Raw genomic sequence first — 25381 nt, 5'->3', positions numbered from 1 at the left:
CCTCTCTCTGTCTTTTTCTCTGTCTCTCTGTCTCTCTCTCTCTCTCTCTCCCTCCCTCTCTCTCCCTCCCTCACTCTCCTATCCATTCATCTAATTTTATTTGATAACTACATTTTAGTAAAAATCCTTGTGTCAAGAACTCGTAAACTGTATCTATGTAGCAGTTCACTGGGGTTGCTTTTATAATAGCAAGTTGACTTGAGGAACCAAGATTATATAACATTCCTTAAGTGCCATTATACACTCTTCCCAATGTACTTCAAGTTGGCACAGCTTTCTGCATCGAGTATAAATTCACTCTGTCTATGTAGTCTTTCTACAAACTGAGATACTTTGGACTGTACAAGTTCTCAGTCTAAGATAAGATGTTATAAGAAAGACTAATACAGAAGCTCAGGCACAGCTATTAGAATGTTAGGGTGACGGAGTTTATTAGGCAAAGACGTGATAGGTTAAATCTACAAGAGTAGTAAGTACTTCAGTTGAGTTGCTCAATATGGCAGCCATTAGTCGTATGAAGCTACTGAATACTCAATATGTGGCTAGCCTGAGTTGATGAGAAAATGTCAAATAAATACTGGATTTGGAAAAATTAGCATGTGAAAATGAATATAATCTTCTAATGCTGATTTCTTTTTATTGGTTACATATTAAAAGGCCAAGACTCTGGATATATTGTATGAAAGCATATTAAAATTAACCTCATCCGTTTGTTCCTTCTTTTAAAAATAGTTATTAGAATATTTGAAACAACATATGTTGCACTCTTACAGCTTAAAAATAATCATATTTCCATTAGACAATGCTATCTTAGACCCACAATTCAGTGAGATTTTGGAATTTTGGGATGCTCATGTTCAAGGTCAGTGGTGGATGATGTTAGCACACCATGCCCATATCCTAGCCTCTCTTGGGCACTGTCATTTTATAATGGCTTAGGACAGGGGTGAGACAAATGTATACCAAGTGTGTATATGATTCAATATGTTCTTTTCAAACCAGCAATTTGGTTTCTCATCTAAAACACCTTTTTTTATGGAGATCCACATTTGGTTCCTAACACATGTTTATTTTTTCTTTAATTGAATATTAGAGCTTTTCATGCAATATATTTTCTCTTCCCACTGCCCCCAGATCCTCCCTACTTCCCCACCCACCAAAATCTCTCTCATTAGAATACAGACATCAAAAATCATAAAATAAAGTAAGATTAAAAAATAAATGAACCAACATGTGACAAAACAAAGCAACAAACAAAAGAAGAAGAACCAAGGAAATATCATAAGAAATACATAGAGACACAGTGAAGCACGTTTATTCTCACACAAAAATCCTATAAAAATCCAAACCAGAAACCAAACCATAATACATACACAAAGGACTTGTATAGTTAAAAAAAAACTATAAAAACATCCCTGGCAAAGCATTATGAGACAAAGAACATTGAGTTTGTTTTTGTGTTGGCTACCGATTGCTGGGCTTGGTGCCTGCTGTTAATAGTAGTTTGTATACCTAGTGAGATTCCATTGGAGAAACCAATTCTTCATTTGCAAGTAGTTAATCAACTGACAATAGCTTTTGGGTTGTGGATGGCAACTTGTGTCTATTTCCTCTCTCTGTGCTGCAACCCCATCTGTCCCATACCCGTGCAGGTCCTGTGAATGTTGCCACAGTCTCTGTGAGTTCACATGTTTCTAAGTCCTGTTGTTGCTAGAAGGCCTTGTTTCCTTGGTACCCTCTATCCCAAGCAGCTCTCACAATTTTCTACCTCCTATTCCAGAGTTCCTTGAGCCACTAAGGGAAGGATTTGATGGAGACATCCTATTTATGACTTAGAGTTAGCTCACTCTCTGCACCTTGCCCACCTTTGGGTCTCTGTATTTGTTCCCATCCCCTTCAGGAAGAAGCTTCTCTGATGATGGCTGAATTCCCTGATCTATGTGCAGAATGCCATTAATAAATGCCATTTCATTGATACCTTACTTCAACAGAATAGTTAGTATATGGTTTTTTCCTAGGTCCCTGGCCTATCTAGTCTCAGTTTCTTGACCGCTGAGCAGTGTTGGGTATGGATTCCATTGGAGTGTGCATCAAGTCCAATCAGATATTGACTGGTTACTACCACAAACTATGTGCCATTATTTTTCTAGCACATCTTGTAGGCAGGTCACTACTGTAGACTGAAAGTTTTGTAGCTGCTAACCCTTGTTTCAAAGCTAGTTTTTAATATGCTGACAGTCTTCCAGGTTTGTACCATAATCTTTGATTCTTTTTTTTCCCTCACTTGTTTCTAGTTATTCAACACTATGAAGACTTATAAAACCATCCCTAATGCAGGAAGCTTCATCAGTCTTTTGTATTTGACCTTGTCAGGTTCTTAGCTTTTAAATAATAGCTTTGATCACATACTCTGCCCATTGTTCTTTCGTGTCCCAGGTGGTAGATGTCCTGTCTCCTAGACCATAATTGGTCACTGATGGGATCAAATACTTGATTATATCACTGCTTTGCCCTGTCTTGACACATCTTTTTTATTATGTACTTCCCCTTTGTGGAGAAGGATAGTAGTAATAATATCCTATGGTCAGGTATCATGCTTTGTGTGTTGAGAAACACATTTTAAGTTTTATACTATGCATACATATATATCACAGCGTTAACAGAAGAGGGACTAATGGATTATCGCACACCATGTTTTTCAGATATCTGACTTAAGTAGCTGACCAACATTCTCCACTCCCTGTGCCCTTACAAGGGCTCTCTGTTTCTCCATTAGATATATACTTCCTTTTATGCCTTGATTATCTGTGAAAATGTAGGATCCTCACCAGAAGGAATGTTTATTACTTTCACACCCCAGAAAGGAGTGAGACTGTCAGAAAATGCTAGGTAGGAGAGAAAGGAGCTGTGAGAAACGAAAAGCATTAAGGAAATGTGGGGTGGAGATGCCTAAAAATAAATTTGGCCATGTCTCCAAATTTCCTGCTATATAGCCCTCTCCTGGGTTTAGAAAGTATTCATATCTGTGCTTTGCCTTTCATCCCCCTGAGCCAGGGCTGCAGAAATAAACCCAGTGACAGTAAATCAACAGAGCTGAGAGATCAGTCAGTCAGTCAATCTTAAGAGCATTCTTGGATTTGTGGATGCCTTGAGAAGGATGCTTAGAGAATCTGAGGATAGGGTAGTTATTAAAAGAGATTAAAGGGTATTAGCTAGTGCCTCAGCAAGTTATAATTAAAAAAGGAGCAGAAAGGAAGCAGGAGACTAATTTTTCCAGTCACTGAAATTTCAAGGAGGAATGAGCTGGCCTGTGAACCATTACCAGTTTGTATTAATTCTCCTGTATGGTTCTAACCCAAATACACATCCTTTTCAGTTTGAAATGCCCTAGTCAATCTCACTTTATAATACAAAGAGGAGGCATCCCGAAGGATCAGGGAGCCATGCTCACCACCGATGGCATTATTCTCCAAAGTACCCTAAATCCTGCTCTGAAAATAACGCCCAATTTCTAGGACACACCCGTGACATGAAGAAGGGAATTATCCTGGTGTCCATTTGGGGAATTTGAATCTGTGAGAAATGGATGCATACATCCCTCTGGAATACTTGGCAGTGAAGTGTGTTCCTAAGCAGCTGCTTGGAAGCATGCTTCACAGTGTTGTGGTCATGTGAGGGAGCCGAAGGACGCAGCCCCAATGAGATCAACAGAATTGTAGGCCTCATCAGAAATCTCCTGTGCTTCAGTCAGAGGCCTTGAGCTTCTGGGTGTGATTTGAGACATTACTGTTTTCATGTGCACAGCCAGTCTAGGCTCTAGGCAGCGCCCTGTTTAATTGTGGCTTTTCTTTATTTATTCTGCAGTAAGACCTAGGGCTCTGGAAATATCTTGTGGAGAATGAAGCCTAAGTCACCAGACTCTGGTACACAAAAGAGATGCCACAATTTGGCCATTCACAAATTTGAGCAGGAATTTAAACTTTGATTATGATTATGTGTGGTTTTATTTTAAAAAAAAAACCTCGGAAATACTTTGTAGAAAGTTCTATGTGTCTCCCAGAAGGAAAGAAAAAAATTAATTAATTTGCTTTGTTAGTTTTGGCATATATGTTGTGTGTGCTGATGCATCTGCAGGTTCACATGTGTGTCTGGGAATTCACATGTACGCATGTGCACATGGAGGCTGAAGGACACCCTCAGCTGTTGTTTCTTCAGGTGTTATTCATCTTGCTTATTTAGACAGGATCCCTTCTTGGTCTGGAGTTGCCAAGTAGAATAACTGTCTGGGCAGGATGCTCCATGGCTCTGCTGTCTATGCTCCCATAACTTTGGGTTTCTTGTGTTCTCATGATTTGAAGACAGGCCCTTTACTGAAGAAACTCTATCAACAGTATTTTAAGTACATAATAAAAAAAAATGTATGTATTGCAAACAGGGTGGTATTTGATCTTCTTCCCTTTTTATTCATTCTTTTAGGGTCTCCTGTGCATAGCTACTAGACATTCTCACAGTACTTCTCTGGTCTGACTGCAGTACAGGCAGACATGGCAATATTAGAATGTGGCAGCTTGACAGACTGGCATGGATAAATATGGGAAAATTATAAAACAAATCAAAAGATCTTCAAAGGCTACAACTGTCAGATCCAGTAGATCAGGACAGAGCAGTGCTTCCGGAGTCAAGACTTCCCCCGATGTCAGTAGCATGCTACTGAAACATTTACTTTTTCATAGGCATCACAATGCATGAGTTGAGAGTGAGTGTAGAGAAGGAGAATTCAATCCATTTTGGCTCTTGGCTGAGGTGAGTGATTTATGTATAGCATTCCTTTAATTCCTCAACATTTCTAAGCAATAGGTGTTAGTGTCCTCATTTTGGAAAAGAAGAGAATAGAAGCTAGAGAGTAAATGACTAGGTCCACTGCCTTCCTTTCCAAAACACTCACAGTGGACTTCTATGGATATATAATTTTTGCGTTTCTTCCACCTTAATAACTTCTTGAACCTCTCTTGACTTGTTTTTTTTTTTCCTAGCTCAGAGTCTCCCCTTGTTTTCCCAGTATTACCAGCCCCCTTTTTTTTTGGGTGGGGGAGTAAGACAGGTCTAAGTCAAGCTCCATCTTGACACACGGCCATTGTCACCACATCCCCTGGCTTTGCTGTCAATCATATTTCTACAACACTTGAATCATCTGCAAATTCTTAATGCTCATTTCTTACATATTCTTGGTATTCATCATGTTTTATTATGTGTACCATTATGCCTGTTTTTTTTGTCTTAGTTAAAACTTGGACACCATACTTTGACTTCCTTCTATCTATTTCATTTATTCATTCCATATGATACCCATGTTAACTTCTAATACTTCCTTAACTATTCAAAATATCCAAAACAAATATTTTTTTTTGTCCTTGCGTGATTGTGACCAACAGAGTTCTCCCTTGTGAAGCAGCATCTTTCAAAAACTTGATTCAGGGCAAGTCTGATAACCCTCCTAACCTCTTTCTAGGCAGAAGGGCCTCTTATTTTCAAGTCTGCAGTGTTAGTAAATATGTTGAACATTGAAGATACTTATCATTGTGGTTCTTGAACCCCGGCAGAGCTAACGCAAAGAATTATTTCACCCACATTGTAACCACACTGCATTTTATCTGTCCCACCACATCCTCTGTACGGGTAGTTCACCAGCTTAACGCTCACTGTGTTTCACAGTCTCTCTTGCAGCCCAGAGTCTGTGCTCTCACCCGAATCTCCTGCTAGTCCCGAGAACCACTGTCCTTTGCTAGCCCTGACCCTTTACTCCTTTCAATTCTCTGCTGGTAAGGTCACTTCATCATACTAAAGCTCATTAAAGGAAAAGGCAGAGAGGTGATTCAGCACCCTGACCCCAGATATTGTATCTGCAAAAGCCCTTGGCCGTTTATATTTTGACCTGAATAGGTGTGTGACTCAGTAGTGGAAGGATTTGTAGCTGACACTCAATAGAAGCTGCTTTCGAATTTTGACAAATCCCATCTTGAGCCAAGAAGAGAAACAGATATTGATCCTAAGTGTACCTAATTCATCTCTGTACTTGTAATCCCAAAAGAAAATGCCGCTATGACCAGAGGGCAGTCAATATTTTTTCCATCTTGTAAAATAAATAGCAGTTATTTTGGTGTGTCTTCATGCGTCTAAGGCACCAGAAGTAAACAAAGAGTTGATTCTTCCTCTTTTTACAGTGGAGTTATAATGACTACAGGGTCCCTTGTTTGGGCTAATTAAAATCACATCAAATAATTGGGATTGATGAGTAACTAGGGGCAATTGTATCATACTTTGGCTACATTAACAGAGAAGCCTCAATCCCCAGGCTAGGAGTGGTATATCTGCAGAGGCTCAGCTGGAGACATACAATAAATTGCAAGAGAATACATTTCTGGGACTCTCGCTTTGGCAGTATTACAGTTTTAGCCACACTAGGGAGGTGTTCAGACCAGCCAGGGGTCTACTTACAAACACGGTTTATTTATTGTCTTTCCTCTCCTTTACCTGTGAGACTGGAGTGAGAGAAGGGAGAACCTCCAGGCGGTCAACAGGTCAGGCCAGATAGAGAACTGCTCTGTTTCCACAATCATTCTGTCTATTCTCAACCTAGATAGAAGGTCACAAGTTGTTGGAAATACTGAGAAACTGATTTGTGTCTATATTGATCCAAGCCTCACATCATTTCCCAAGCACCCCAGGTCACTTCCAACCAACGAGCACAAAATCTCTTTGAAATGAGGCACGTCAAATGCTGAACCTACATGTGGACATACCATCTGCTCAATTCCAGGTTTTTCTATCTGTTAATAATTGTTTTGGTTATTATATCTGACTGGTTCACTCAGACAAATCAGCTTCCTTGACAATTAAGACAATATCAGAGACAAAACTTGGATCAGTCAAGATTTTGATCAGAAATTTGTTTCAGGTTACAAGTCATTTTGCTTTGATAGTGATTTCCATATATTTTCTCTCAGTGCCCCATCAGAGTCCTGTTTGAATGGTATACACATCATATGCAGATAAGCAATTTTGTTTTTTTCTCCTTTTATTTTTCTTGCCAAGTCTGTTGTGTGTTGGGCAAATAAGTTCTCATGACATAATGTTGAGGGGCTGAGAGCTGTGCACACTTCCCACTCTCTAACTAGGGTGGCTTGCTCCTTTATCCCTCCAAGGAAATCGGATACTCCCACTTGCTGTTAGTGCTGTCTTAAATCTTTTTCACAAACTTGCTTTATGTAGACCTACAGATTCGTATGCAGCTCTGATGAGGGGTTGGAAGCCCTTACAATTGTCCATAGTCTTGGCCTAAAGTAACTCTGTGTCCTTAGCTGGGTCATTTAGGATTTTAGGGTTTGAGAGCCTTCATTGCTAAACAGGAGGGGGTGGGATTAGATGACCTCCAGGCCCAATTGTGACTGTAATATTCTCTGAGCCTATATCTCAAAGACATGTAAATAAGCCATTTGGGGGATTTGTATTGTTTTTTTTATAACTGTAATGCAGAAATTGAGATATTGGGCTTATCTCAGCATGGTTAAAACTCAAGAAATATCAAGCTTATGTTGAGAATCTCCTTAGTGAATCAAAGCATTTACCAAGGCTCTTCTTCAATACTTTTCATCTTCTAGAGTCTCAGGGATAAAGATTCAGTGCACATTAGCAAATCATTTGCTCTTACAATGTTATTGTCTGTGGCATTCCATTTTATATCACAGGTGACATGCTGATACGTTTGTGCTTAATACATGCATATTGATGAACTTAGGTTCTTCCATATATTCAAAAGTACCAGCAATAAAAGCAAGAGGAAACAACTTGGTGATGGTATCCTCTTGTCTTTTTGGAAACAGATAAAATTACAAAGCCCCAGTAAAGAAAAGTTGCCTAAAGCTATCCAAGTAATTAAAATAAGCAAATCTTGAGAAGGGGGTAGTACAGCAGCTATTATTTAGATCTTTGTTTTGTTTCCTCTCACAGTTCTACAGGATGTAGACATTGTAGGCATGGACACATTGATATTGAGGTAATGTATGTACTTGTCTATTACTTTTGTTTGCATGCTTATAATGTACTCCAACTAGTAAAAATGCATCCTAGAACTCATCAAGAATTCAATGCCACCCAGATATGATTCTCAATTTGTGTAGGGACTGATACAGCTCTTTGATTGGTTTCTACCTCGTTCAAAGTCACGGAGTGAAAATGGAACAAGTCTTGGTTTGTCACTGAACTGAGATTTTCAGATTGGTGGCCAGAGCAGGAATTTTAGTGTTCAGACATTTTTGATTCTCAAGTCAAGGTGGGATTTTTCCAACTTTTGTCCTTTTCCATCATCTTGCTGACCGCTCCTTGAGTACCTCCTATAGATGAAGTTCCACAGTATTCTGGAATACTCGGTTCTGCTATAAGAATGCTGTTCTTGGTATCCTGTAATTGAGCTTCTGTCCTAGTCTGTCCTCTGATGCTTTGTGGAGTGCTACCTATACCATGACGCCCATTATGTAGACAAAGACAATGCTGGTATTCTTTCTGTGCCTGTCTTTCATCACCAGAGCTTAGCTTTCCAATTCTATCCTCTCTTTCATTCATCACAGTGTGTCCTCTCCTCTGTGTATTTCTCATTGTCCTTGGGAATTATTGTACCCCAAATAGAACACAACTCTGCAGATGTTCTCTGATGAGTGTACCAATGTAAGGGAGATGCTGTGCACCAGGAGCAGAATACCACCTTTCCATCAGGCAGGGAAACTCATCAGCTTCCACTTACTGCTCTGTTAAGGGGTGATGGATTTGTTCAATCCTTCCCTTGGTTTCTCAGCAGAAGGCAGGCAGAGGAGCAGTAGGCTTGATTTCACGAATCTCTTTCCTGCTAGAACACTGAAGAGCATGTCAATATCTTTTCTAGGTGCATTTTGTCAAACCAATATTCCAATAGACAGCCATTAGCACCTCGCCCTGTGCTTCAGTGTCACATTTGGAAGAATTTACTTTGACTGATCACAGCTTGCATGGATCATTTGGTTCTATGGATCCAATCTTAGGTTTCAAAACCATTTCCTATCAGTGATGTGTGTACCTTTTGCTCACACTGATTTGCAAAGAGCTGAATAGAAAGTCCTTTGATTTTCTTTGAGTCTTATCTACAGGAAAGAACAATCTCTCACTCCAATTCTTTTCCCACATCCCAATAAGAGCCAGCCACTGAAGATAAATGATATCATACTTCCTAAGGAATTGGATGAAAGAAAATTGTCATCCCATTGACATACTGAGATGGCAAATTGCACAGTGCACTTTCCTGGCCCCAGTGATATGGATGATTTTCCTTCTAGGAAGGTATCTGATTTGGGCAGTATATTGTTCTATAGATTTAAATGGAGTGATCAGTCAGATAAAACCATCAAAGGCAGAGTAACTCTGATGTGGATAATAAGCTGAGAATGTAGTTTTATCAGGGCCCTGAAGAAATAAAATTTCTAAGCAGGGGAGATTCAAAGACATAATTCTAGTCCAGTAGAAGAACAGTGGTCACATATGGGAAAAAACAGATTAACAGGCCAAAGGAAACAAAATCCAACTGGTGACAATAACAATAGATTTTACAGGAAAATATGTAATAAAAAGAAGCCTTCATTGTTTGGGACACCTGTAGTTAATTATTGCAGCTAAAGACATTAAAATCAGTTTCTTGGCTCATATATCTTCATAGACTGTTTGGCAATATTAAATGACAAAGGCTTAATAATCAAAAGTACTGAGTTAGCAAATGTTTTCTAATTTTAATAACTTCTTGTTGTAATTACCAAGCCTTAGAGTGAAATGATTTAATTAGAAAGTAATCAAGAAGTGTCTACTGTTAATTGAAGGAATTATAAAAGATCTACATTTTTAATATATTTCTGGAGTAATAAAATTAGAGTTTACCATAATTATTTTTAAACCTACCTGATGAGGAATGTTTGATGTGAGAGCAAAGAAGTTAATATTTCCAACAGTGGCATCAGCCACCACTTCCAGCATGGGATCATGAGAGCTCCTCCCTTCTCATATGGGAAATGATTATGATCATAACAGTAATAGGAATAATGATATAAAGATGATGATAATGGCTAATGTTTACCGAGAATTCACTATCTATCAGAATTCAGTGATTTAAAAACAGAATTTGCCTTTTTGACAAAGTATTTTTTGTGTACATCATTGCCTCCAACCTCAATAAACAATTTGAAATCACATGCTGAACAAAGTGGACAGAAACAGAAAGAAAAATGTTTACCTTGGTCTCCAGGCAAACAAATGAAAATGCTCTCTGTTCAGTGGCCTGGGTATCCTTAGACTTCTCAGAACTCTCCTGTTGGAATACAGCCTTTGGAAATGAGTATATTTGTCAACGTATCCCATGAATGCCAGAGTATAATTCATATATATATATATATATATATATATATATATATATATATATATATATTTGATTCATACACACACACATTTTTAGTTCAATCTAAAGATATTTTCACAGACCTTAGAGTATAATTTCCTTGTTTATTATTGCCTGGGAATAGTAGGACTTTGCAAGGTGGAAAACAATGGAAAGAATTCCAAGATAAAGGAGGGAATGGAGAGACACACAGAGAAGATAGCAGATCCTGTGCCAGTGGTTCCTCTGAACACTGCTAGGTTAACTATTCTGTTTTTTACTACTTTTTTGGAATTGAGGCTGTAAGAGTCTCTCTTAAGCATTTGACTATAGAAAACAGTTAATATTGTAGATGCTGGAAAACTCACTTCTTAACTAACCACCCATCTCTTGCTGTCCCTCCCAGGCTAGTATCTATGATATTCCTACATCACCATCCACAGTCTTTAGCCACAGAGAATTATCAGGGACTTAATACTCATCTGGGGTTTAATGACTTTTCTGTGTGTCTTGGACCATCAACTCTTCCTGGACTCTCATTAATCCCAGGGGCAATGGCTTAGACTATGATCATTATTGCTTTAACAAACACTTCTAGTAGATGAGAGTAACTCTCCATTTATCTTCCACAGAAATTTATTCTGCTGGACTGACACTGTCAGCTCAAGACACAAGCTTTTGTCTTGAAGTTAAAAAGAACGGTATTATTGCTCTCTGCATTTATTATATTGAAAGCAAAAGCTAATTAAATGTTAAAGTTCCTGGCTGCCTAGTGACAAGGAAAGGCTGGTCAACTTCCTTTTATAAAGTTTTGTTAATATCACTTGGAGACCTTTTCTGGTGGCAAGATTAGAGGCTGGTCATGGATAGTCAGTGAGGAAGTGACATCCTTTGAATGGCAGTATTTCAAAGAATGAACATTTGATTAGGCCAAACAAATGAGAAAAAGATTAAGTAACCTTCATATATTCTCTTAAAAATTCCTATGTTTGTCTTGAGTTTTAATTTGAGGTTTATAGATTTAACCTAGAAAAGTTGGTTATTGTACAAATAAAAAAAAGCAAAGCTGAGTTCATAGTTCACACACAATATAGCAAAAACTGCCTGTCATAAACATTTCAGGTAATTAATCAAATATTAAAATCAAAATGAGAAAATTCATAGTACTTGTTATAAAGGAACACACTAAATTGAATCATATATATATGACATAAATTAAGAGTATATTCAAGTATAGCCTTGGAGAGTAACATTTGAGCAAGGAGGACACCAATATACAACCACATAAATTTATATCAGTTTTCAGTATTTACTTTAAGAAAATTTCAACTCCCTAATTTAATTCAGAATCTGAGCATTTGGCTTTAGGTTGCTGTTACTTTACTGGGTACCAGAATATTTGTTCCTCTGGGTTAAAGTTGTTTATTGTTAGATTGACCTTCAGTACAGCTTTGTTTTCTTATCTAATAGTGGCCTATTCACTGATTAAAGGAGAAAGCCTGGTTTGTGTTCCTTTTAACATGCATTTCTTTCATTATAAGGAAGAAGCAGGAAAAATGCAAACCACTTCTGGATCTAGCCTCTTATTACCACTGCCCTCATAAGTTCTGATATGTAATATATTGGAAAATATAACCTCTTTGTCTGTTTCTGCCTTGAAGGAATCTTCAAGAGGTTTTCAAGAGGAGGAAGTAACTTTCTATTAGGCCATTAATTTACATTTATTTACTTGGAAGAAGGACGCATGTAACACATCATGTGGTCAGAGCATCCGAGGGTAACCTGTGGGTCTTGGTTTTTTCCTTCCTCCATGTAGATCCAGGGAATTGAACTCAGGTCCTCAGACTTGACAGCAAGTCTCTTTAGCTGTCAGTTATCACGTTGGCTCTAAAAGGTGACCATTTTTGAAGAGAATCAGTCTCTTATTCATTTACTAACATATCGATGACACTTCAATGATTCTTCCTTTACATGGAATCATGTCTTGGAGATAATCATTTGTCATTAAATATTGGTATTGAATTCTGGATTTTTTCACAGATTTTCCATGAACTGAGAGAGCTATATTCAATATTTTGAATAGAATAGCACTGTTTGTTTGTTTGTCTGTTTTTTTTGGTCAAGTTTGTAGAACTTGGATAGTTTTTGTCACTTCGGTTAAGTCACTAATCTTAGCTGACACATGGTATTCTTTTTTCTTTTTTTTTGGTTTTTTGAGACAGGGTTTCTCTGTAGCTTTGCGGCTGTCCTGGAACTCGCTCTTGTAGACCAGGCTGGCCTCGAACTCAAAGAGATCCGCCTACCTCTGCCTCCCAAGTGCTGGGATTAAAGGCGTGCGCCACCACAGCCCGGCGACACATGGTATTCTTAAAGTCATAAGAACTTTCTTTTGTACAGATTTTCCCAACCCCTCCACGTTTGGAGGGTTTTAATTGGCAGAAGGATTGTGCTATAGAGCAGTCATTTGTTTTTCCATGCTATGTTCTCAGGGACCCACCTGGCTGCCACCAGATTATTGACTAAGAATGAAATGATTAACTTTATTTTCTTCTTGATATCCCTGTAATTCCAATGCAAAGAAAAATAATACTAGACCAAATAGTTCCATGACTGAGAATGCAATTGTCTCTCTTTTAGTGTTTTGAGATACTGAAAATAGATTCTCAACCTCATTTCTATTTTAAATGTCCCTAAGGTCTAAGTACCCAAGGTAAGCCCCTGCCATTTGTTAGATCAGATTGGTGATCTGCCCAAGGTGATGGAAGTCAGCATGGTAGAGACACATGTTTTCCCTTACATTCCTTGACTTTGTTCCTAAGACCAAACATCAGACAAGGAACTGCGTTATTCATTCTTTTCATATCAACTGTTCCTGACACTCGTTAGGTTTCCCTCATATAGGACCTTTTTCTTCTGTGGTAACATCTCCATGCAGTTTTTGCCCTGAGATATTGCCTTTTAATTTCTTCCTTAAATCTGATCTTTAACAAACTCTTCTAACTTCCTCTATTCTGACTTTCCTTTTAAAGGAAGCAACCCAATGCTGGGCTCCAGTGGTCTATTTGTACCAATTTATGGGTCAATTTGTGTCATTTTATGGGTCTGTTTTCTCTAACAATCCCTAAATCAAATCAAATGAGGGTCACAGTGTCTTGGGGTTTGATTCTAATTTAGTGTTTGTGATCAGTAATAGATGCATGAGGAAGGGTGTATTAGTTCTTTTTGCATTTCTGTGACAAAGTATGTGTGAAAACAACTTATGAGGAGAATGATTTATGTTGGTTCATAGCCTCATAAGTTTGGTCCATGGTCACCTGACTCAATATTTTACTGAGTCTGTTTTTAAGGCAGAACATCATAGCTGAGGAGAATGAGTTAACTTACTCACTGGAGGAAGCAGAGAGTCAATAGAGAAAAGGGTTAGGTATTTCCAGGATACACCTTCAGTCACCGGTTTCCTTCAACTGGGTCCCACAACTGAAGACTCCCAGCACCTTCCACCTCTCATGATGCTATTAGACCATGGAACCATCTATTGCTTACTGATCTGTGTGCTTTTGTTTTTTGAGACACACTTTTTTCCATGTAGCTTTGATTATCCCAGAACTCGATCTGTAGACCAGTCTGGCCTCTAACTCACAGAGATTTACCTGCCTCTGTCTTCCAAGTGCTAGGATTAAAGGTGTGGGCCACCATTGTCTGGTTTCTATTCTCTGCTGCCCTGAGATAATTGGTTCTACCATCAGGAATCAAGGACTCAACAAGCAAAATTTGGGGGATACTTCATATCCAAACTACGGAGAGGTGTTTTTATAAAAATGTAAAATGACGACTGGGGAAAATGCTCACCATGTAAAGGAACTTGCTGCCAGGCCTGAGCACTGGAGTTTAATCTCCTAAATTCATGTAGTGCAAGGAGAAAACTGGCTTCTGCAAGTTGCTCTTTGACTTCCATATGTGCATTGTGATGCCTCATGCCCCACACCTCAAAACATACATCTAAAATCCATGAGGATACACGATAGTTATAATTAATTTTAACTTCCTACCAATCTTTCCAATTCAAGAATAGCAAAGTATTTTTTTTTTGCATCTTGACAGAGATAAGATGAACAACAGATTGTTTTTATGTTTTAATATTTAGATACAAATTCATACAAGTCCTTTCTCAATTAGAAAGCATTTCCAAAATGATGCAGATATATTGAATGTTTGAAAGACCATTAGGAACTGGGGAGAAGCCGATCCTCAAAGGGGTAATTCCAGTGTTTGTCATTTTCATACACATCTTAAGAGCCTGCACTTGAAGGGTCCCAGTGATGCTGGGGTTCAGTAGTGAAAGGGCTTCTGGAGAAGCCAATGGCATCAGAGGTTTTCCCTGGGTCTATTTTAGCATAACAGAGGTGAGAAAAACCAGAGAATTTCTCTGGCAATGTCTCTAGTTGTACCTTTTGTTGGTTAATGTCCTTTTTTATTTGTTCCACATCGAGTGCGTTTTTTGTCTTTTGTGCCTCAAATATAAGTGCACATGCTTGCGTTTCTCAGAGATTTTTCTATAGCTTCGCCACCTCGTAGGATCAGGTACGGTCTTTGTCAAACGTCTTCAAGTTTATTAAGGAAAGCAGTTGTGCAAAACACAACATAATTTTAAAACTTTTTTGCAAAGAAATTGCTGAAATTATCTCCCTCTTGTCTAAGTCCAAAGTGGGATGATTGGTGTTTCAAAAGCAGAGCGTGCTCAGCTGTCACCAAACGTTGCAGTGCAATTGTCTTCTTTCAGAGACATGCACATCACATGGTTCTTCTGAAACTTCCTGTGGCCATAATGGAAAACATTTCCTTATAGCTCAATTTTCTGAGGAATAAACACTTGGGAGAAATTTGGAAGAATCCTGCTATTTATAAAACCAGTAGGTTAAGCAGTTGAACTCCTATAACATGTGTGAATTAAAAAGTGACCACACATGGATACATGAATCTACACAATTTAGCTTACACTTTTATCAAGTCTCGGAAAGCAAGTCAAGGGCCTCTAATTTTGAAAACAGAAACGGACTATATTGAGTCCTCTGTTAAGTGGACTTCTTGTTCCATTTTACTATTTGTATTGGGTCACTCAGAGGTTTGCTAGCCTCTTCCTTGCCTATTGAAGCAGTCAAACCATGGAGGTCATTTAGCAGATAGGCTTGATGGCTGGTGTGGACATCAGAGTGCCTGGACTCACCATGGCATGACCTAGTTTATTCAATATGGGTAGGCTCCTCCTGGACTTGACTTCTGCTCTGGTTGTGCCAGAGTATAGAGACACAGCTATAAGAATACTATTAGAAATAAAAGCTCAGTGTGACATTTTTGTTTTTCCTTAATCCCGATCCATACTAGACATTCAAATTAATTCAATGTGTGTAATGGCCATTTTCTGTAGAAAAAGTCACTTATCCTAAGAAGTCAAACTGCTTTTTGTCCCCCAATGAACATAACTCGCTTTGTCCAACAAGATAAGGCATAATTCTGCTTTGTTTCAGAGTGTTTCTTGAAGTTTAATCAAACCAGTGCTCTTAAAATAGTTGCTAAGTGACCTAGGCCTAAACAGATAGAGGCAAACTGCTCACTTAACAAGCCGAAAGTCAGTAGATCCCACGAGATAGTGAAATGTCTGAAGACAACTTCAGATGTACATCTGAGAGCTACAGTTGGGATGCCATTGGCTTGATTAAAACCTCAAAGAACTCTCTGAAGGAAAATAGAAATATGATTTATTTTGTTGGCAAAGGTGAGTTACGTTCACTAGAACATGGAATACAAGACTAGTGAGCTTTCTTCACCAGAGAACTGGCCGTTGTCACAGAAAAAGAGCCCCACCCTTGGTAAAAGTTATAATTTGAATGAGAAATGTTCCACATGGGCTTGTATGCTAGAGCATGCAGTTCTCAGTTGGTAATAGTGTTTTAAGATGCTATGGAGGGACTTGAGAGATTGCACAATAGTTAAGAACACATGGTTGAATTCCCAGTAGTGGTCCACAGATGTCCTTAAGTGCAGCTCCAGGCAATCCATGGACCTCTTCTTGTCTCTGTGGACATTCAGCATGTATGCAGTTCATGTACATAAATGCAGATAGAACATGCATATACATAAAATAAAAATTGATACTTTAAAAAGAAGTTGTGCAACCTGTAGAAGTGAAGGGTAGTTGGAAGGCATATGTTTCTGGGAAGGAAGATCTTAGGCATTATACTCTAGGCCAGTGTGCAGACTCATTCCTTCCTCTCTCTGTTTCTTGGTCTCCTGAGATGTAAGCCAGCTGTCACAGAGCCACCTGCCATAACTTCCTTACCATGATAGATTGTAGCTTCTCAAATTGGATAGGCCCATCTTTCCTTAAATTTCTTCTTATCAGGTATTAGGTTAAAGTGATAGGAGAAATTGGTCATCCAATGCCAGTAGTTGGGAATCAGTATTTCCCTCATTTGATTGTTTTTGAATTATATGTTTTGTCAAAGATGAGTAGCCTGAGCTTTATTCAAGGACAATCTGTACAATTACATACTAATAATGTCTCACATTTGCCCAAGAAGACATTCTAATGCAGGAGGTGCTTGGTACCAGCTGCCTTCAGAACCTCAGGATGTCTCACATCAGACATGGCATTGACTTAGACGCCAGTGATGCTGCCTCACAGTTTGACAACAGGAAAACGGCTCCAGACCTTACCAAATGTTTCCGGCACATGCGGAGAAAGAAAGACGGAGCAAATTGATTGCTTTTGAGAATCACTGATGTAGATCTTTTGTTTGCCCAAACATTTCTTTGTCACATTGGATTCCTACAACAAAGCTATCAGGACATGTCTTGTTATCTCCCCTGGACAGAAAAAGAATTGTAGATGCAAAGTGTTTTAGGCCTAGGGCTCCATAAAGCACTTTCATGCTGGTGCTTGGGGTGTAATACTTGCTCTGTGTATATGTGCTGCATGGAAGGCAGACTCGCCATACTTCAGAACTTCATAGCGTAGGAAGGTAAAGGAAAGAGTGACATGGATGAGGATCTGCAGAACCATTTCCTTCTGTTCAAGACTAAGTCAGTATTCCTCTTGGTAGAGCAGATGCTATAAACTAAAAACACAATATGCTACTTCTTAGTTTTGTTTCAGAGAAGGAATTATTTCCTTTCTTGTGATTATTTCTGGAAGTTTAAAAGCACAAAACATAACAGCAACATCTCTTAGTAATATATAATTTTCTTATATATGGTTTAAATACAAAAATACCGGAAAGCTACACACAAGGTACAAGTATCATTTGCTTCCATTCTAGATCCACAGCTCTACTCCTTGCCAGTGTCACTTTCCCTAAATCTGAAGTGTGTCCAACACATTGTGCTTCTGCTTACTCTGTGTTTAGGTGCCTTTCATAAGTATACATCAATAAGTATATGTTCATAAATCATACAATTTATAGCTGTACATTTATTTTAAAAAATTTATACAAGAGCGATCATTATGCATTAGACGTTATAACTTTTTCAAGGTAACATGATTATGAGATGTCTTCTTTGAGTTATCTATCTTTATATGATCATCTGTTTATAAACTGGTTCATTTTCCTTTCATACCATTTAGCTGAAGAATTATACCACAATTTGTGAATTTGTTCATTAGTGATCCCTTTATGTGACATTGTCTTTATAGTATTTCAACCTAAGCCCCGCTATGCATGTCTCCACCTATCTCATGAGGCAAACATCATATGCCTTCTAAGGAGCAGATCTAGGGTTAAATTTTCTATGTAACTTGGGAACCTAATATTAGGAATAACTAGTGAGGAAGATGACACGTTAACATTTTAGGAGGAAGTATTGGGCTGCACAGAAGCATATTTCAGTGCTACAGAGAGTCCAAGTAGAGATCAAAACTGTGAGATCTTTGAGATCTGAGCTAACATGGGCACCACAATGAACAGGAACATGTGACCTAACCAATTTGGCAGAATATTGGCACAAATAAAGCATCATCATAACTTGTTCTTAATTCAACAATAACTAATGTTTTCATATCCAGAAATAAAACTGGCTCATTATTTCCAAGCTAATCAGTGTCATCTACCACTTTGACAGTCTAAGGAAGTAGCACATTGACAGTGCAATTGCTGCAGAAAACGAATATCTAACTATCCACCTGATAGAAATCCCACATGCACAGAAGGAGAACAGCAGATCTTTACTTGTATGAAGTGACATTACAATAATCCCAGAGCTCACTTTATCTTTATGGAGGAAGCCGGATGATTTATCTTTAAGACTTGGAGTCAGTGGCTATTCCATTTACCTGCCTTATTCAATATCACATTGGGAATTTTATCCAGTGTAAGCACACAGACACAGACAGACAGACACCCATGTACACAGACACATTGGGAGTGGAGATACAGGGGAAAGGAACTGAAAGAAAGGAGGGGCAGAGAGCAAGAATGAATACTAAGTGCAAAAGAGAAACAAAATTGTTCCCATTACCATGACATGATTGTCAATGTAGAAAATCTCAGGAAAAATCTACAAAACACTGAAGAACTTAAATACTGACAACTATACACAATACAAATATATTAGTCTGTATGCTAAGATAAATAAAATTTTTATGTATAAGTAATGTATGAATGGACTCTGAAATAAAAAATAAGTTTTATTTAAGGTACTAAATGAAATAAATTATTTTGTTGTTGTTTGTTTTGTTTGAGTGGGGGTCTTATACAACAGCCCATGCTGATCTGAAACTCACAGTAGCCATTACTGCAGCCTCCTGAGTGCTGGAAGGAAATCTTTACAAGTAAATCTAACAAAACCTGTACAGGTTTTGAATGAAATATAAAGAAATCATAATGAGTTATAATACTGTTGATGGACATAATTAAATGGAAAACTGCTTTGAACATCGGCATCAGCTAGAAGGGTAAATATTTTAAATACATCAATTATATCCAATATTTACCAAAACCCCCTTGTGTTTTTAGAGATATTGACAGTGTAATCATAAAATGTATAGAAAAATACAATGCTAAAATAGCTAAAACTATTCAAAAAACAATAGTTAGAAAAATTTCATTAATACATTTAAGGATTTAATATTAAGTTCTGATAAATAAGATACTGTGGTATATTGGTAATGTAGTCAATGTTTTGATAAGCGGTAAAAAAGAAACTAAACAAATAGACACATAATATATCATCGTTTTATGCCCTAACCGTAGGGTAAGTACAGATTATAAGGTTGTGAGCTTCGAGTGAATTTATATTACCACTAAATTTCAACATTTTAAGTGCAACAACACATTAATGGCTCTATAGATTGGAAAGTTTCAAAGAGGCATATTTCTAACACAAAACATTAAAAATAATTTGAAGAAGCATAAATACAAATCTGACATGTAATTTGAAGTGAAATCAGAAATGAGTCTCAAATAACCGAGAACAAAATTAGGAGGAACCAGGCAAACTCTTGCTCAATACCATCTGAGTATAAGTGGATTTTTGGGTGAATGGAAGCTGGGCAGCTATGGGGTGTGATGAAGTAAAATACAGTTAAATGGTCACTATGAATTTAGTCTCAATTTTGTTGCATTGTGTTTGAAAATAAAATTTTGGAAATAATTCTTCTCTACAAATTTATAAGAATATGATCGTCAAAAATACACAGAAAATATTCATCTATCTTTGGAGCATATAAGTTTTTTAAACCGCTCATTTGTTCACTTAAACACACATGGAAGTTTTAGAAATGTGTAATGAATGAAAACCTCAAGGCAGGCCTAGAGAAATGGCTTGGCTGTTAAAAGTACTTGCTGCTTTTCCAGATGACCTCAGTTTACTTTCCAGCATCCACATGGAGGTTCACGGCCATTTGATCCTTCAGTTTCAAGTAATCTGTGCCCTTATCTGGCCTGAGGCCACACGCATGGTACATAGACATACACGGTGGCAAAATACTCCTGCACATAAAACAGTTTCAAACTGGTTTTCAACAAACAAGTGTTTCAGAATTCACCTTTCTTATATAATGACACTGGGAACCAAAAGGTAAAATCTTAAGAAGTTGCACTATTAAAAAACCACCAATCATGTTTAAATAAATCATGTCTTAAATTTTATAATAAAAAGCTTTAAAAATATTCATTGGTAGAAACCAATAAGAATATCTCTTGGATGGAAATAAAATTTCTTTTAAGTGGTACTACAGTTTGAGTGTGAAGTACCCTTTTCATTCATGGATATGAGCCGTTGACTGTCAGGAACTGGTGCTGTTTGGGAAGGATAGAAGACATTTAGGACATGGAGCCTAGTTGGATGACTTAGTCTACTATCGTAGGGGGCATGCAAGGATTATAGTCTGTTCTGCTTCTCATTTATTTTCTGCTTCCTGATCTATATGATATGATGTTACAAGCTCCCAAAGCCAGGGACAACAGAGGCCCAGACAATGTGCCTTCCCTGTCTGTTACACTGCACAAATATACTTTGAAACCATGAACTCAAATAAATCCTTCCCACCACAGGTGGTTATGTCAGGTAATTTGTCATAGCAACTAAATCGGAGGAAGTATGAAATCTATAACATGATATGCATACTTCAAAATAGGGAATGACATTCATATTCTTGGTGTAGAAATTTAAAAAAAAGTAAAACAAATAGAAAAACTAGAGATAAGATTAGAAACTGATGTAATAGAAGCCATACAAAAAAGAATTCACCAACCTAAAATTGTTTCACTGACAGAAACATTTCTGTTGCAGAGAACATTGGCAAATACACATACAAAATATAATCCAGATAAGAGCATATGTACTATGTTTTGTATATGCATAATGTGAGCACATTATTCTAATCTATTGGAAAATTGGCATGGAAATTTTACAAAATGAAGTCTTTTATATACTTAAATATGACTTACTAAAATTCAATAAGAAACATGGTACTATATATTAAATAACTAACATTCCATTTAATTAGGAAACAAGCACAGACATTGGAAATATATTACCAAAATATTTCAACCTATAACATAAAAATTAAGAAAGAGTAGACAAATAATAGAAATCCTAACTCATTTTAGGTGGCCGATGTAAATTTACTACACGATAAAGATGACATGAGAAAGAAATGTATAAATGTACATGTATAATATTAGGAAATCAAATTCAGCAGTGTATAAAGCTATCAGCTGCTGGTACAACAACTGAAAAAACGTCCACAAAAATCTTGTCTTATGTCATGGAAATAGTTCAGCTACAGAATATTTATCAATATAGTTCTTCACATGAATAGTTAGAGTAAAATATCTTTAAGATCAACTCAATAAATTAAGGAAAGCACTGAATAAATTAGAAGTCTGTTTTCAATTTTAAACATGAACAATGGTGGTGGAAATAAACTCTTTACTTGATAAATAGGATCTGCTCCCACCTATGGCAAAATTGTTTTTGGGAGAAACTCTATGTCATTGAATTCAGGAAGAAATGAGATCACCAGCCAATTCTCTCTAAAAGAATAACAGAAGGAAAAAGAAAGGGAAAAGAGATGTAATTGTTTGAAATACATCTTTATTGTCACATTTTATAACTACCTATACAGAAAAATTTGAATAGGTAACTAGAGGTTTGAAGAGAAAAAGTGAAGATCTCCTGAGTAAATTGGGAGCATAGGGACCTAGGGGGAAGGTTGAAGGGGAGAAGAGAGAGGCAGTGAGGGGAACAGAGAAAAATGTAGCGCTCAATAAAAATCAATAATAAAAGAATAGCCACAGGCTAATAAGTTAGAATGCTTACTCTCCAGTTAGTGGAACGGTGTGGGAAGGATTAGAAGGTGTAGCCTTGTTGAATAAGATCTATCAATGGAAATGGGTTTTGAAGTTTCAAAAACTTGAGCCAGGCCCAGTGTTTCTTGCTTTCTGCCTGTTGCCTGCAGATAAAGATGTAAAACTCTCAGCTATTACTCCAATTCCATGTTTGTCTGATCCTTATCATGATGATAATGGACTCATTCTCTGAAACTGTGTGCAATACCCAATTAAATGCTTTTTCTTATATGATTTACCTTGGTGTCTCTTCATAGCAATAGAATAATAAATAAATAATAAATTGTAAAATATCAGGCAATTTAGAAAGGTAATCAACAAGAATACATTCAGTTTGCTAAAATAATGTATAAGTTTGAAATTTATCACACACACATACACACTCATATATATACATCTTTGAAAATTCTTTAAAAAATCAAAAATATATTCATTGTAACTTGATTAAATCCACCCTACTCTTTCCACCCAATTCCCCTGCCTCCAACTCTCCCCAACTTCATATTATTTTTCTTTTTTATAACCCATTCTGCCCAATTAATGCTATCCATATGCATGTGGTATGGAATTGTCCCCTGGGCATGGACGATCTATCAATAGCTACCCAACAAAAAAAAAAATGGATTCACCTTCCCTCAGTAGCCACCAATTGCCATTAACTCTGCAGCTCAGGGAGGACCATCTATAACCACTCTTTTTGTGCTGGGATTTTTAACTGGCTTGATCTTATGCAGATCTTGTGCAGCTTCTGACTTCATGTCTACAATAGCCATATCATGTCCAGAGGACAGCATTTCCTAGCACATGTCCATACTCATCTGTTCTTACTTTCTTTCCACCCGTTTTTTCCGTTTTATTCCTTGAGCCTTGAGGAAAATTAATAATGTAATTGAAAATATAATGCTAAAAAGAGTTTGAACAATGATATCCCACCTAGTGAACAATGCTCTTCCCAGAAGACATAGGTCAGTTTTACACATATATTACCCCCTTATTATTGTCATAGAGACCCCAGAGGCACCCAAAATAACACAAGCCATTGCTTTTGCTCTTGGTTGTTCATCATAAATAGATGGCAAGAACCTAGTGCTGAAAACACATATGTTCTGGTTGCAGAACATAGAAAAAAAGTAAATTTTGAACTGACAAGAAAGATCTTTTTTCACTGATGAGCTTTCATGGTGCTATAAGGAGCAGGCTACTGAGGGATAAAGAGCATCAGTGGTCCAGCACTGGACCTTAAATGCTATAATACTGACCAAGATGTTCATTGGTGAAATAGTGGCAAGACTTTTTACTGGGAGAACCAGGCACTCTCTTGGTTGGATTTATACCCTGTTACACAGGAGAGAATTTGTGCATAGTTCTATTAGCCTGGTCAAATCCCATGACTAGGGATATCATAGCCCCCAGAACCTGTTTAAGATGTTTTGCTAAACAGTTACGTTGAGAAACTTCCTTCTATGAATTTATGTTTATATCCATGAATTTGTGCAGCTTCTGATCTTCTCACTATAGTGGGTAGTAGTTTCTGCAAACTTACAACTGTTCAGAGGGCAGAGAACATTTAACTGTGGATGCTTAGTTATAAGTATAGCATCAATTTTGCCTTACTATTTTTAGTTCTTAAGCTAATACTTTTATTTATTACCTTAAACTGAGCATATCAAGTAACGGATTTCGTTATGTCACTTTCATAGACACTTAATGGCCTCTCCTGCTTCTGTCTTCTACCTCCCCTGACCCTTTTTCATGGGTATCTCTCTTCAACTCCAATTACTGGGCTTCTGTTTTGATGTCACATGTTATTATCCTTTCTCATTTTCTTCTTCCTCCATCTTACTTTTTCTTCCTTCTCTCTCTCTCTCATGGTCTCTTTTCCTCTTTCATGATTAAATGCTCCCTGCACTCACTCAACATAATACATATATGTATGTACATACACATAAAAGGTAAACCCTAAGTTCTGCACATGAGAGAAAACATGGAAATTGTCATTCTGAGTTTGGCTTATTTTACATAATATAATGATTTCTAATTTTATCCATTTGCCTGATAATATTATGGTTTTTGTTTTCTTTGTACATTCATAAATTCCATTGTTTTTATATAACCATGTTTTGAATCTACTTTAATTTCTGGTGAGCTTTTAGATCAGTTCCTCTATTTTAGCTGTTGTGACTAGAGAGCATAAATATGTAAATGCCTGTGATATTATGTAAATCACTATTCCTAGGAATCCTATAGATGTTTCAAATATTAGTTCTATTTTATTGTAAGAAAACATTTTATTAATTTTTATAATTGCTAGTGTAGTTTACATTCCTACAGTGTGAATAAAGTGGATAACAGTTCCACTTTCTCCATATATTTTGTTGGCATTTACTGTCTCCATGTTAGCCATTCTGACTAAGGTAAAATGGAATCTCTTGGTAGTTTGACCACTTTACAGCTCTGTTGCAAGGAGGGGCTGCTTGTTCATCCTGGCCACCTGACTAGTTTAGCCCCTAAATAACCACACAGAAACTGTATTAATTAAATCACTGCTTGGCCCATTAGCTCTAGTTTCTTATTGGCTAATTCTTCTTAATTTAACCAATTTCTATTAATCTGTGTATTACCACATGGCAGTGCTTACTGGGTAAAATTCCCAGCATCTGTCTCTGGCAAATCCATGGCATTTCTCTCTGACTCTGCTTTTTTCCTTCCAGAATTCAATTTCATCTTCCCTGACTATTTAAGTTCTGCCCTATCAGACCAACGCAGTTTTTTTATTCATTAACCAATACAAGCAACACACAGAGGGGACTCCCACATTACATCTCCCTGATTTTATGGTCTTGAAAACTCCTTCAAATCTTAGCTGATCACTGATGAATTTTTTTTCCTGTGAACAATTGTCTATTAAGCGTAACCACTCAATTGTTGATTGGAAGACTTTACTGGTGTTAATGTTTCTATTTCTTAAAAAAAAAGTCTAGATACCAACCCCTTGCTCTACCCTTGTCAAGTGTTCTTCCACTCTGCATACTGTCTCTTGCTTTTGTTTCCTTTAATAGTTTCCTTTGTATTTTGATTTTATCTAATC

Source organism: Microtus ochrogaster, chromosome 18, assembly GCF_000317375.1.
Source record: "Microtus ochrogaster isolate Prairie Vole_2 chromosome 18, MicOch1.0, whole genome shotgun sequence".
In the NCBI taxonomy this organism is placed as follows: Eukaryota; Metazoa; Chordata; class Mammalia; order Rodentia; family Cricetidae; genus Microtus; species Microtus ochrogaster.
This window is presented reverse-complemented; position numbering follows the sequence as displayed.